Consider the following 13,738-nt stretch of genomic DNA (forward strand, 5'->3'; position numbering starts at 1 on the left):
TCTTGTGTTGACACACATGTGAAGTTCACTTGTGTGAATTAAAGACGGGTTTTGTATCACCATTTTGTAGTCTTAGCGTTATATTCTTTATTGTAAAGTAGAATATGTTCATTGTTTGAAAATATTAATTTACTATGTATATAATACATTAACAACCAATTCCGGAATTTGTTGAACATAAATGTTAGACTTGTATAGATTAGGCTGCTATTAAATAGTTCAGTACATATTAAGTTTATTTAAGGTTTCAGCGTTACATATTTTTCATGCTAGTGTACAAAGTTACTTTAATATGTATATAATTTTCGTCGCACTAACTAGATATGGGGTTGAAAGTTATCTGACTCTTGGCTTTTCAACACGAGACTTCAGAACAAAGAAATAAGAGGATTGTTTGCTTGTTTTAAACGCACAATGGTTATCTGTGCTCTGCCTAATAGGGGTTTCGAAACTCGATTTTTACAGCGATATAATCCTCCCTATAGTTACTACTGAGATTACTACTGTGAGGAGGGAGTCGCTAAGCACGACCTTGGATACAATGACGACACATTCGCCGGTCCAGAGACTATACTTTAATAGAAGGGCAGGGGAAGAACGTACAAAGTAAGATGTCTTTTGAGTTAATAAAGCATAAGCTCTTTCTTAACCTCTTCCGGGAAGCTTTATAATGGTATACGTTATGTGTGGTTTAATAAATTCTAAACACAGTTCATAATGCCAACTTTGTTATTATTGTAGCAATTCGCTGCTATTCGAAACATTAGTTTATTTAGAATATTTTCATCTTACAAGCATTCTTAAGATCCTCCAACCGTCTCAGCAAAATTCTGAGATCGATATATGCAAGGCTTATGTTCTCAAGCCCAGACGCATCTATGTTATTAAATTTGCACATTTTTTTACTGTTAAACCCGATTCAACTACTTTTAATTTTGTCATATATTCCTGATCTATTTGTATTTTTTTTCCTTATAATGTAATCCTTTTAGTTTTAACTGAGGATTAAAATTATTTAATTAATTTCTAAATATCGCCTGCTCTGGTTAACTAGTTTTGACTGGTTTTGTCTGGCAAATACCTTTTATTTTTTAGAGCCAACATCAAGGCTCTTTATTGTCTTATTTATGACTACCTGTTACGCTAATAACGATCGTAATACATTTGATTTAAACTAGCCCTGACAGGGTTTTATTACTTTATGATTTTGGATACATTTAATCAACAGTTTTGTTTGTTGTTTGTTGTTTTTTTTTTTAGTTTCACACAAAGCTACACGAGAGCTATCTGTGCTAGCCGTCCTTTATTTTGCAGTGTAAGACTAGAGGGAAGGCAGCTGGTCATCACCACCCACCTTGGGCTACTTTTTTACCAGCGAATAGTGGGATTGACCGTTACATTATAACGCTCCCACGGCTGAAAGGACGAGCATATCTAGTGTGACGTAAATTCGAACTCTCGACCCTTAGATTGCGAGGCGAGAGCACTAACCTGAATAATAGGATAAAATTTTATCATAATAACTTTAATTAAGCAGTATGCTTTATGTTACAATTTACGCAAATTCGTAAAAAATATAACAAACAGTTTGAGCAGCAATTTTCCATTTGAATTTATTTCAATCGTGTTTCATTAGCTAGCTCATAAGTTGAGAGTCCTAACTATCTAGCCATTCCGGGCCACCATATCATGTATTAAAATATTGTTAATTGTAGGACTTTCCAACAAGACTTGCTTTCGATGATACAAGGCGGTAGTTTTAGAACACTATTAAACCTGAGAGTCGCAATCCATACAGATATTTTTTTGATGTTTTGTTCAACGTGAAACCACTGACAGTTTACCTGCAGCCATATTGGAAATCTTAAAAAACACTTTCGAACGTGGGGATAAGTGACATGTTTTGACGTCATGGAAAATAGTAATAAGATGCTTTTAGGATCAGCTTTATCTATTAGCCTTGTCTTGATCATTAGCAGGAGATAAGATAAAGTTTTGCAAGTAAGTTGATAAGGTTAGATACAAAATCTAGATTTCTGTAACTAAACATAAATTTAGAATTTATTGGCTTCGCTTAGACTCAAGTGAACAGCATGGCTATTTATGCATCGCCAACAGAATGAAACTTAATTCATAAAGAATAAATAGTCTCTGTGTATTACAACTGAGATTTAGATGTAGAAGTAGAATTCGTGATATAAGCTTCGAATTTGACTCGAGTTGACGGATTTTGGTAGATAATAATGAAACATTCTCTAAAATCACAAGATAGGCCTGGGTAACAGATCACATGCGATTTTCAGTCTGAATTTAGTGTAACAGTCTGAACAATGCATATCTTCGTATTTTATTTATATACATAATACTCTTATATACATTAAGCGTCTACATGTAAAATCAAATAAAGTCTAATAGGAAAGAGCCTATCGAGATAAAATATAAAAATGTGTTTATAACATTTAAATCTTAACGTAGATAATTTATTGTAAGATTGATAAGAATCGTTAAATCAAAATTATTGTACATGCACATGAAAAACAATTGCTCTATTCTACAATAGACCATTAACTAATTAATCAATCTACATTTATCTCTACCTTATATAGATTCGTAAGTTATTTTTTATCATAGGATAAAATAAGTCAGTAGAACAGACAACAAATAAATAAATCTCATTTCAAGTATCATTTCCCATATTTAATTTATCTCGCATTTCAAAATATCTCAGTTTAAAAAAACGTTTCTTCTTATTCAGCAAAGTACAAGGGATTCCCAATATGGCGGCATCGTAACTTCAAGTTTTCGTAGCCTTTCAGCAACATAGTTAAACATAGAAGTCGATTATTTTGAGAAAAGCTTTATTTTATGATATCGTTGTAGAATTTCTGTAATGCTTCTCTTTCACATATTTTTTCCATAAATAAATGATAAATGATTTTTCATCTGTTTTAAGTTGTTTGATTTAACGTCACCTGGTGATAAATAAATGTATGAAAATAAACCTTCTTTAAAATATTTTTTATATTTGTATAATAATAAACAAAATAACATGTACTACTGGTTTTAAAATATTAAATATTTTTATATCAAGTTCATTGATTTCTAACCGAGCCACCTATACTCCACAAAGAAAAGTATCCTTTCAGCTAGAGAGATTTGAGGTTCGAGAATCTACCAAACCTGACATGTTTCTCAGTATGCGATATTTTCTGCATTTTTTATTTGTTTTTATAACCAATATAGTATTTGTCATTTATTTCTCAGTTCGTCAGTTTACAAAACGAATATTAAAATGCGTCCAATCATGGTTGAGTACTGATTTGAATCGTATTGATATACGTTCCTTATGAATATCGCAAGTAGTTTGTTGACTGGTGTCCAATGATTTCTAGTTTGTATTGTGACTTTATTCACTCACGTAAACCTAAAAACATTACAAGCACGTACAAGGTTTCGACTGGGATGTGGTTAAAAGTGGTTCACTATTATTTTGAATATAAAAATGTCTTAAATGTTTTAAAATTTTATACACAGCTGCTGTCGAGTCAGAATTTTGTTATGAAAGAGTTAAGATCTCAAAATTTCTATCAAAAGGCGACAATTTTTGTTTTTTTATATATACAACCTTTCAGATATAATATGACATCAACGATATCTAATATCTATTTATAGATCTGAAAGCTTCAAACATGTTTTCTTAATTTTTATGACGGCGACAATCTACGCTGCTTATCGTAGCTTTATAATTTACACGGTGTAGGGCGTCTCACCCTTGTCTTAATGTTTATTCCATAACATTGAACTCCATTTTTTCCTACAATTCTTTCAGTATTACCTAAATAGATCACTGCTTGGGCTTGTTAAGGGGCGGAAAATTTTTCATTGTGAATTCACAGAGAGTGTTTATCAAGAGATAAGAGTATTAGCTAAGAAATGAGTTGCTGGTATATAGATTGACTTCCATCGTTTCGAATGTTACTTTATATTCATTTACATATCGATCTATTTGTCCCTCTCTCTTTCAGCAGGGACTTGCAATTAGGACCTAAACTCTCAATCTGCGAGTCATGGGATCGAAACCATTCACCGAATGTACTTGTTATTTCAGTTGTAGAGGGTTATAATGTAACCACCAATACCGATTCTTCGTTGGTAAAAAAGAATTGGCAATTAGTGGTGTCAACTAGTTGGCTTCCTTGTGTATTATTTCACAATTAGAGACGGCTGGTGCATATAGCTCTCGAATATCTTTGTGGGTGTCTAGTGCATATAGCTCTCGAATATCTTTGTGGGTGTCTAGTGCATAGTCCTCAAATATCTTTGTGGGTGCCTAGCGCATATAGCTTTCGAATATCTTTGTGGGTGTCTGTGTGTCTTGGATGCCTAGCGCATGCTTTCGAATATCTTTGTGTTTCGAATATCGAATATCTTTGTGTGTGTCTAGTGCATATAGCTCTCGAATATCTTTGTGGGTGTCTAGTGCATATAGTCCTCAAATATCTTTGTGGATGCCTAGCGCATATAGCTTTCGAATATCTTTGTGTGTGTCTAGTGCATATAGCTCTCGAATATCTTTGTGGGTGTCTAGTGCATATAGCTCTCGAATATTTTTGTGGGTGTCTAGTGCATATAGCTCTCGAATATCTTTGTGGGTGTCTAGTGCATATAGCTCTCGAATATCTTTGTAAGTATCTAGTGCATATAGCTCTCGAATATCTTTGTGGGTGTCTAGAGCATATAGCCCTCGAACATCTTTGTGGGTGCCTAGTGCATATGGGCCTCGAATAAATCTGTGGACGCCTAGTGCATATAACCATCGAATACCTCTGTGGGTGCCCAATGCACCTAGTACACATAGCTCTCAAATATTCTTCGTTTGTTTTAAAATGCTTTTCTTATAATTATTGTTCTTTCTTGTCAACGTTGCTCTACTTCACCTTATTTATAGACCTTAATGTCAAACATAGAATTCTCATGGCTACTGGAAAGCAAATAAAGAATAATGGTGTAGAACGAGAAAAAAACTATGTCGTATCTCAGTTCTGAGATGTTAAAATTGACAGTAAATTACTAGCAAAACAAGATTTTATTCTTCATCAAGCTTTTAAAATATTGAATAATTTGAGTTAGACAAAAATTAAAACGTAATGAATTTTAATACAGACTAACAGAACAGGCAAATAACAAACCAATCTGACATTGTATGATAATTATTTCTTACAAACATAATGTTTTTAATTAATTAAAATGTTCAATGTTTTGCTTGCGTAACTGGAAAACTATAAAGTAATTTTCACACTGATAAATGTATTCACTCAACTTATTTACTTGAGTATTTTTTCACACTGATAAAGGTAATAATAAATGTATTCATTGAACTTATTTGCTTGAGCGAGAAAAGCATAACTTACTATTTAAAGCTGTAGTTATATGTTTTTGCAAAGGTGTCAGTCGGTTATACACAGTCAGCTGGATAACTTCCACCTAAATAGAGGACTTAATATTTTTGCATGGTTACACCTCATAGTTCTAGTTTTAACAGCTTAGTTTGTATCGCAGACAAAGTAATTATTCAGTTTTATAGGAATATTTATGTTAAGAATCAGCTGTTGGTTAAACAAAAGTTATTTTGCTCAATTAAATAAGACGTTAATGGAAATGTTTCATGTTAATATTTGTAGAATGAATTACATTGGACGAATATCTTGATAAGAATCATTTTACGAATCTGTCTTTTTTGGTGAACTTCAGAAATATTTATTAGATCTTAAAGTTTCCTTTCGTTGAACTCGAACTCGCATTTAACACCCACATTTTACATTACCTGTGAACTTATTTCTATGGAACATTCTAATATTTACTTAACTTTATTCATAAGACGTTTTTAAAGTCAAACATAGAGTAAATTAATATGTATACATAACAGTGTATAGCCCATCAGAAATAACAGTACCTCACATTTCATAGCAAACTGGCTCTTCAGTGGCACAGCAGTATGTCTGTAAACTCAAATCGCGAGAAATCGGGTTTCGATACCCGTGGTGGGTAGAAAACAAATGGCCCATTGTGTAGCTTTGTGCTTGATTCCCAATAAACCAAGCCATAGCTAATTAAAACAAATAAGTTTTGCAAAATCAAATTTGACCGACCAAAAGGCAGAAAAGTGCAGTCGAAACAGCCAAACGTCTGTAAATTCCTTTGTGAACCAATCAAGATTAAATTTTTCATTGTTACGTATTCACAGAATAATTATTAATAAACATCAGACAAACAACTTCTAGTTTACACAAAAGCCATTGCGTTTTGGTAACACTAAGTTCTAACAAGAGCATAACCTAATATTGTTGTTAATCTACGCACTGAAAGTATAAAGTGAAATGTATAGACGATAAATCTAGAAAACATATTTGTAGATTTCTCTCTTTAACGTTTTTGTTGGTTAGAGAGGTTTGTATTTATTAAACTGTTAAAGCTATAACAAAATAACTTAATTCAGGAACATTTTAAATTTAAAATTGAATTGATATTCTTACTTTCGTGATAGACTTTTATGCACTTGACTCCAGGATAGGTGATCCCAAACCACGTCTCTACTTCAGGCTTATTATAACAACACTTACAACACTTATAAGGTTCCTTGATCCTCCTGCATCCACGCAACTAAAGTCGTAATGAGCAGACAGTAATCCAAGTATTTTATTTGAATAAATGCATTTGGACTTTTATTACTCCTTCTATTTAGAAAAATCAAGTGTGACGTGACGTGACACACACACACACAGGGTTTTGAACAGCTTAATTGTGTATGTTTGTAAGTTTTAGACATCTCGGGTTTTAAAGGAAACGAAAATGTTATATCTTCTCTATATTTGTTATGCGTAGGCTAGAATTGCTAGATAGAGAATGGACAAGTGAAGTGAAGTTAAACTGGAAAAGATCGAAATTGGAGAATGTAAATATAGTGCTTGTGAAACTCAAAAGGCAAAATAAAAACCAACACAAGGAACCCAAAGTGTACATTCAGAACGAGTTCTGAACATACAAAAAACAAACAAATGTGACGTACCGGTACATTGTATGACACATCACCATAAGCAGAGCTTAAAGTCCCATATACAGTGGTACCTCGGTTCTCGAACAATTCGGTTTTCGAACATATTGTTTACGAAAAAAATGTCTTAGTTCTCGAACATAAACTCGGTTCCCGGACCAAGCTGTCGTGGCCCGGACCCCCAAAATAACTCGACTGATGACCCGAACGACCCTTCAACCATTTTCGACCCACGCCAAGCTTGTCCAAAACATTTTACCCGCACCTGTTGCTCAGTCCACACCCTCGCTAAAATCTGCTGTGAACGTTCTCATTTTTCTTTTTGTTGTTGTTTTATAAATATTCTGATTAAATAAACCACCAGGGGTCAAAGAAGGATAATGAAAGAAGCAAACCAAAAAGAAAAGTTGTTAGAGTCACAATAGAGGTGAAAAAAGATCTCATAGCGAAGTATGAGAGTAGTGTTCCCGTGTTTGACCTTACTACACAGTTTGGTATGGCGAAGTCTACAGTCTGAACCATACTGAAAAATAAAGAGGTCATCAAAAGAGCTGATGTTGCAAAAGGAGTGACAGTGCTTACAAAACAAACATCACAAACAATGGAAGAGGTAGTAAAACTGTTGTTGAGTTGGGTAAACAAAAAACAGTTAGCTGGTGATTGCATTTCTGAGACCATTATTTGTGAGAAAGCACAGCAGTTGCATGCTAACCTCCTGAAAAACACCCCTAGAACAAGTGCTGATACAAGTGAAGCCTTTAAGGTTAGTAGGGGTGGTTTGAAAAATTTAGGAAGAGAAGTGGCATACATAGTGTGGTGAGACATAGGAAGGGTGCCAGTTCTAACAACATTTTAAAATGCAAGCAGAAACAAACCTGATTAGACACGTTTTTAGTGAGAAATAGGTCCAGTGAGTCTCAAGCAGGTTGTAGCGGTGCAAAGAGACAGAAAAGAGAAAGAACCCCAGAAGGAGAGCTACCTGACGTTTTTGTGGAAGGTGACTCCCCTTCCAAACAATAATAACCCTCCTACTCTCCACGTTCCTCACTACCTTTCACTTACGTCATCAGCTCTCCTCAACACAGGTAAAGTGCAGTTAAATTTTCATTTATTGTTTTTCTATTCTGTTTACAGTTTTTATGGTTGACTTTATGCATGTAAGTATTATTATACAGGTATAAATAAGCAATATTTTTACTTAAAATGCTTCATAATGCGTAATTTTTGGAGGTCTGTAACGGATTTATTTACAGTATTTCTTATGGGAAAAGTTGATTTGGTTTTCGAATAGCCTTCTGGAATGGATTAAGTTCGAGAACCAACGTACCACTGTATTTTATAAGATATTTAAAAACACAAGTTCCCAAAAAGAGTGCCTATATAATGTATGAGATACAGCCAAAAAGCAAAGCTTAAAGCACTCACGGAATATATGAGAGATAAACAACCACAAAGTAAAGCTGCGAAGGTATTAGATACAGCCATAAACTAAATCTGAACTTGTTATAATTATAATAAATTTATTTGCCATTAAATATTAATAATAAGTCTATTATATTTTAAACACTATTAAAATACCATATCTAGCTAGTCCTTATTTTTATAATTAGAACAGTGTATAATAATGAAAATGGATATGACGAATATAGTATGGTGGTATATTACATCTTTGACCACATTCTCTTGAGCTTTTATAACCATTTAACTCATAAAGGGGTGAGTGTATTATCTTATTAATATTGGACTTATAACGTGTATAAATCGTAAATTAAAGAGAACAGAGTAAAAATAAATCAAATTTAGTTTATTTTAATAAATTTGATGAAATCAGAGAAATATAATAAACATTTTGAGAAATATACTTGTTTCTAACGTTATATACTTGTATACCCTCTGTCTTTTCACGTAGTATCAGTCTTTCAATAGATCGTTCTCATAATTATAGGAATTAATTAGGTCTGGCGTCAGTTTGAGAACAGAAGTCAGTGAAGAGGGAACAGATCTTCATGGACAGGAGATATAGTCTTGAATACTGGAGCAATGTTAAGGGAATTTTAGAAACGATGTCATGCTATTTCAATTCATTTACTGCATGTCCAGACACTGAAGATGGACCACATGCAAAAGTCAAGACAATTATTAAGGAGGAAAGTCTAATTTACGGGAACCATGTTTACACGCTCAACTTTAGGATATGTTTACCAGAGATTTATAAATGAAAAAACAACAACATTACATGTGTTTTTTTTTTAATTGAGAAGCTAGTATTACATAAACTGAGACATAAATATCATATCCACAAAACTACCATTTGTCTAAGGATTGGTGTTAAGTGAGAAAGTGAATTTCACTTTAAATGTTATTATATTACTTAAATGCTAGTGAAAAATATGTTATGTGTTAAAAGGACCCAGTTGTTATTAAATATACACAGAATGCATTGCCATCTACCAATAGTCTGTTCCTGTGATGAAAATGGAAATGATCAGTTTTTGAAATGTTAAGTTTTTAAATGATCTTTCCTTTTATTACTATTCTATAAAAACATGTCTGATAAAACAACAGAACAAATTTTGTTATCAATAGATTTGCTTAGACATCCCATTTTTCTTTTAGAAAAATATCCTTTGATAAATAACTGTGTTGTCAAGTGCATAATACAGAAAACATGGTTATGTATCGCACTACCACAAGTAAAAAAATAAAATTACATAGTCTAATTGAATTTGAAGGAGGAAGAGTGATACATAGGTCATGAAGTATAATTAATTAAAGAAATATTTTGATGATTAAATTACCATTTTGCGAATGAGATTAATGGTAGCTGTGTTGTTTTTCTATTAGTAAGAAGGTTTTTTATACCTTTAACAAGAAAATGGACTAAACACTCATCTATAAAGTAGCACAACGTTTACTGGTAGGACTCTATATTAATCCATAAAATATATTACTCTAATGTCATCGAAGTAAGGAAATTACAACATTAATATTAAAAAGTTTATATGTTCAAATCTTAGCTAGAGCTTCAATAATAAGTTTACTATTTTATGACATCAATATATAATTTTATAACGAAATTAATTAGCTTTAAAATTCAGGCTGGTAAAAGTTTCGGACAGTTTAGTAACAGTCTGATAAGAACTTCTTGAATATTCCTACAGTTTCTTGTATAATCAATACTTTGTGAGCATCCACTATTCTCTGCAACTAATTTTAATAAAATCTAAGTGGTTGATGAACGAACAGCTTGAAGATCTATTTAGTTTATTAAGTGCCACTTAATAAACAAATAAAATATTCGAACGTTTTAATGTTGTTAATAAGCTAAATAAAGTTAATTAATCAGAAACTGCAGTTTAAGTTTTAAAACAGTGAATACTCAGATTACTCTCTTAAGTGAAACTAAAAGCTGAAACTTTATGTAGAATATTTTACTTTTAGCTGAAATTCGTTCATTAGAGCATTCAAAACATCAGTAATTTTAGCAGTGCTGAGTGAAATAAAGAAACAGAACATGTCTTGCTAAAGAAAATGAAGCTTAATTAGCCAGAAATTATGTTTCTGATGAAGTTTTTTGATTTTCATTGACTGCTAGGTTCTGGTTCATTATTGATAAACACCAACCTATATAGGTCAGACAGCTCTGTGATTAATTATAATAAGTGATGAACATATACATTTAAAGATATATAAAATAAAGTAACGCAGTCTCCATACTCTTGCATTTGTTTGCAAATTCCAATGGGTGCTTTAAAGAGATTTTCTTAAAACCTTTCTAAAATACAACTGAATATAATGGGAGTATAAAGTTTGAAGAACAAAGGTATCATTCACTGTTATAAAATACGAGTTTTAGCGTTATGAGGATTCAGACTTATCACTAGGTGCTAACTGCCAAGACTGCTTCGAATCATATAATTGATTCATTTACGTTTTACATTAGTTTATGAAATTTCATTTTATGTGTGGTTTACAAAATTAAATATTTATGTAGACAAAAACTTCACTGTTAAAATTGAAAGTATCATAACTAAAAGGTCGCAAGCAGTTTGCAAGCTTTTGTGTAACACTCTTTAAACATATTCTCAAATATTTCAGTGTATAATGTGATGAAAAATATTGGTATTAACACTCGTTAGTTAAAGGAAAAACTCAACATGTAGTACCAACTGGGAGATAAGTTCCCCGGTAAGACAACCCTAAGACATGCAGTTCGATTCTCCGCTGTGGTTTTTAAAACAAACCAAAGTTGTGGGACAGAAATTCCTGTTAACTGCTGCGAAGTAAGAAAAATTGTCACGATTATGCTTCCCAACTTAACAAAATTAAATCTTTTCAAATTTATTTCCGAACTTCTCGAAAAGTTAAATTTTTTCAAAGTCACAAAAAAAAACAAAAGAGACATACACGTTAATGTAATGGTAGTGAATGTAATGGTCTGAATATCGAAATTAGCTCGTGTGTTTTTCGGTTTAGTTGAATGATTGATTTATGGTCTTCGTTTCATCAAATCTTCGTTTAAACATTATCTTTGAAACAAAGAGAGGCTGTTTTTCAGAGTTAAATAAGTACCAGTTTTATTTTTGAAAATTATCAGCAGATGAACACTGAAAGAGAAACAGTTGTGATCTTCATGAAAGAAACGACAAGGATTGATTGTTATTCATAGCCGTTTTATCCGTAATTACCTTTTGATATGATTTCAGCTTCACTCTAACAACTTACTAAAATTATCTTTTAAAACAATATCCATTTCTTTCAAATTTTACACTCTCCTAAGATTTTAGAAATGTTTTAGAAAAATTTCTTGAAAGAATCCATTGAAATTTGCGAACAAATCCATGAAAATAAAGACTGCTTAACTTTATTTTAAATATCTTGAAATGTAAATGTGATCACTTATTATGGTTAATCACGGAGCTGTCTGCCTAATACAACTTTAAAATAGGTTATATTTTTGGAAGAATGGAGAACTTTTACGCCCTCTATCTTATTCTTTTTTTTGCATTTTCTCCCCACCCCGTGGCTCAAAGGTAAGTCTGAGGGCTTATAACGCTAAAAATAGAATTTCGATCTCGCGGTGGGCAGAGCACTGTATAACTTTGTGACAAACAATAAAGTAATTAAAACTGTCCCCTAGCGGTCTTGTCTGACAGCATTACCAGAAGAGAAAAGTTACTGTAATTTGTAAGCAGGTAAACTGAGATGAGAGTTGTAGATATTTATGTAAAAGATGAACTTTATATCCGATTTATTAACACAAGCAATGATCTTATCTTTGAAATGCTTGTGATGTGTTTGTTTTTTGAATTTCGCACAAAGCTACTCGAGGGCTATCTGTGCTAGCCGTCCCTAATTTAGCAGTGTAAGGCTAGAGGGAAGCCAGATAGTCATCACCACCCACCGCCAACTCTTGGGCTACTCTTTTACCAACGAATAATGGGATTGACTGTCACGTTATAACGCCCCCACGGCTGAAAGGGCGAGCATGTTTGGCGCGACGGAGATGCGAACCCGCGACGCCTTAACACGCTGCATGTGATGATATTTTATGATTAACTACAGTTTATTTATTTTGTATTAGTGCTAAGATACACGCTGGCTATCGGCGCTAGGCCTTCCGCTGAGACTGAGCTAATAATTCTGGTGTTATAAGTATTCAAACTTACTTCAGAGGCACCTGGGGACAAATTTATTATCGAAATATATTCTCAACAGTTTTGTCGCTGAACGTTTTTACACGAACAACACGAAATTAATATTTGTCGTCGATTTATCTTTCTTTGGAGCCATAATATCTAGAATCTTAGGGTTTTGTTTTTATTTTTGTACCTCATACATGATGAAGATAGTCCTAAACACCTCTCCCCGATCAACATATATTTTAAACATAAAAATAAATAAATGAAAAATAAATAAAGAATATATATAAATAAAAAGTAATATATATGTATATATAAAGTTCCACCATCAAACTAGACATCTTACTGATAGGGCAAAAGAATATCTATACACGTATACCAGTACATGGACATTGCCCTGCAAATAGTCGGAGCAAGTCAGCCAACTCTGACCCAAAAGCAGTAACTAACACCATCCAACACTGCATGACTATATAAGTAAAGGAAAGAGGATGAGGTCAAAGAGCACCTGACCCTCCAGAGTACATATGATACCCAAATCCGAGAGAGGTGACGACAAAGAGACGCATTCATTCTATTCCTATAATGAGCTGCAGTTCAACAACCTAAGACCAAGCATCAAGTTGTGCTTGAAATCTGGGCTAATAATCCGTATAATGTGGTAATTGAAAGTTATTACCGATACCATACCGATGACGTGTGTGTTCTCTGTATTTTAAATCAGTACAATGAAAACCAATTTAATATTAATATATTTATACCGGTTTAACATTATATATCTCGCTTTATAACATTGATTTCTGTACTTTTCAATAATGTTCTAGTCCGTACAGTTTAACAGTTTAAATAAGGCTTAAGAAAATATTGAACATATTACGGCAAAACGGTGCTCTTACAATAACTTACTATTAAACTGTTATAGAAGTGATCTTGTGATTTAAGTCCCTAAAAAACGCTGTAAAAATAGTAACATTCCATTCCAGTCCCTGAAAGAGATGTGACGAAAGAGGGAGGGTAACAGAGGATTAAGACTTCTCTCTCTCTC

At 32.9% G+C, this 13,738-nt stretch overlaps 1 long non-coding RNA gene across 1 annotated transcript; it reads left to right on the plus strand.

The window, feature by feature from the left end:
• Window positions 1-7,980: 7,980 nt before the first annotated feature.
• LOC143257929 (uncharacterized) lies at window positions 7,981-9,466 on the plus strand. The gene is made up of 2 exons (XR_013032030.1): window positions 7,981-8,136; window positions 8,997-9,466. It is a non-coding gene; the product is annotated as an uncharacterized LOC143257929 (long non-coding RNA).
• Window positions 9,467-13,738: the final 4,272 nt, after the last annotated feature.

This window comes from Tachypleus tridentatus, chromosome 7, assembly GCF_004210375.1.
Source record: "Tachypleus tridentatus isolate NWPU-2018 chromosome 7, ASM421037v1, whole genome shotgun sequence".
NCBI classification, from domain to species: Eukaryota; Metazoa; Arthropoda; class Merostomata; order Xiphosura; family Limulidae; genus Tachypleus; species Tachypleus tridentatus.